Here is a 2,500-nt window from a genome sequence, read left to right as displayed (position 1 = left end):
TCCTGGTTCAGACATCACTTTCTACCACATGATTACTACTTACATATTCAATATGTGTTCTGTGTAGAAAAAATGTACTTATTGAGAATTCTCTGCCATGTCAACATCTAAGGTCATTAGAGGTGTATACAAAATACAGCAATAGGGTTAGGCTTAGGGGGAAGCTCCCAGGTAAGAAGAGTTCATACAGAATTATGATAAAGTATTGTGGCAAAAAGGTTACAAATGAGTTAACAGTTAGCACAATATATGTAACATGTCAAAGGTTGCAGAGTGCTCAGGTGCAGGATCTCAACGATCCTGCATTTGAGCAAGACAACAGCAGTAGCAACTCCTGGTCTGCCCATGCCTGCCTCGTCAGGGAGACTATCGCCCCCCCCCCTTGCCATACCTGTGGGAACTCACACCCACACCACTCACTCCATAAAGAGAAAATTGACACCAGTCATATGGCAGATGTAAATCATATGCCATAATATATGGCAAAGTTGAATGTTCAAAAGGTGGAAATCACCCGAGATCTGCTCTTACATTCATTGACAATGGACAAGTGGACAAAAGCACTATCTGGCTTTTGCTACTTCTCCTTAGCATAGAGAGCATATAAAAGTATTTCAAATTCTTCATTAACATACCACGATACTTGTTTGTACAGGGTTCATAGTAGTCAAGGCAGAAAAAGTTTACAGATTTTCAAGGCCTTTTTCTTAGCAAAAGGACTCCTTGATCAATTCTAATGTCACGGCATAATATAATTGAAATTAAAGTCAACAATACACCATGTAAACATAAACAAGGTCCGGGTAATTGATTCAGTTAAAAAAATACACAAGGAACACTATTCCCATTCTCATGATCTTGCAAGTTCAAAGTCCACATTCATCACGATTCTTTAACACCTGACCAAATTTAATTTAAGATTATATTAAGAACTCCCTCAAATTCAAAGATATTTACAGACATACAAGGAAATTCAAGTCCACTATGAATCCTATCATACAGTTTACACTTAGAAAAATCTCCAAATTTTGCAAACTATCAACATCATTAATAAACACAAATATCTGTACATAAAATCCTGCAGTGTCTATGTAAATATACTGTCAAATAGTAAAAAATGCATTTTTACAAGTTCTTTGAATATGCAGCTTGGGTCAGTCTCTCAAGCATATTGCTGTACGACTCACATGACAGACACACACACACACACAAACACACACACAAACACGCTCCCAACCACACACATACACTCACACGTGCGCGCGCACACACACACACACACACACACACTCATACACATACACTCACACAAAAACACACACATGTGCACACATCCACACACATACACTCATATATGCACACACACACACACATACAAATACACACACTCACACTCAAACATACAGATAAACATGCAAACAAGATATAGACACACACAAACATAGGCACTCACATGTGCGTGCACACACGTGCACACACACGTGAACACACACACGTACACCCACACCCACATCCACACATACACATACACTCACATGTGCGCACGCACATGTGCACAAACACACCCACACCCACACACATACGCATACAATCACATGTGTGCGCACACCTCATGTATTTTGGGGAAACTTTTGTGACGTCAAACAGTTTTGGCCTCATTGGATGTACGAAGGTGAAAAAGAGAGATTGTAGAAATAAATGCAAGAATGACCAAGACATGAAGATAAAAATCAAGAGACAAAAAGAAAGAAAGAAATTAAAACGCCATTTGGTTGACAAAGTGGAGTGTGATTCTCTTTACAGGAAGAAACGGTTTCTGGGTTCTGTCCACTTAACTCCTCGCTCAAAATTCTTGCCCCGAGTGAGGATCGAACTCACGACCTTGAGATTATGAGACTCACGCGCTGCCTACTGCGCCATCGAGGCGATGGTGCAAGAAGGAACATTCTTCACATGCTTCAAGAAGTTATGACGTTATTTAGACTGTATCCTTTCGTGTTATCGACCAATTGCGTCTCAGGAGGAGGAGGAGGAGCGTCGAAGGGCAATTGATTGGTGGGTCACTTTAGCCACCCACACGTTCACACACACGCGCGCGCGCGCGCGCGCGACCGCACGCACACAAACATACATCCACACAAACATCCACACACACACACACACAGACATGCAAACACACAAACACATCCACATACACACACACACAAACATGCAAACACACAAACACATCCACGCACGCACACAAACATGCATATATTAATACACATATAAACAAACGTTCGACCAAGAAACAAAGAGGAATAGATGAGAGAGGCGTAAGGAAGAGCGGGAAAAGGGCAGGTTTGAAATTATTACATGAGAGCGAATTAGTCACGTGTCCTCGATCTTTTTTAGTGTAAGATGAAATTTGCCTTAATTTGTATCCGTTTTTTTCATGCGCGCTGAGGAACGATCTAGAGTAAGCTTGCTGAGAAATCAAGACTCAAAACATTATGAGTTT

At 40.9% G+C, this 2,500-nt stretch overlaps 1 non-coding gene across 1 annotated transcript; it reads right to left on the bottom strand.

Annotated features, from left to right (window-relative positions):
• Nucleotides 1-1,853: 1,853 nt before the first annotated feature.
• TRNAM-CAU (transfer RNA methionine (anticodon CAU)) lies at nt 1,854-1,926 on the bottom strand. Its single transcript has one exon. It is a non-coding gene; the product is annotated as a tRNA-Met (tRNA).
• Nucleotides 1,927-2,500: the final 574 nt, after the last annotated feature.

The sequence above is a fragment of the Penaeus vannamei genome, chromosome 9 (genome assembly GCF_042767895.1).
Source record: "Penaeus vannamei isolate JL-2024 chromosome 9, ASM4276789v1, whole genome shotgun sequence".
NCBI lineage: Eukaryota > Metazoa > Arthropoda > Malacostraca > Decapoda > Penaeidae > Penaeus > Penaeus vannamei.
Note: the sequence above shows the minus strand (reverse complement) of the source record. Positions and strands in the feature narration are given on the sequence as shown.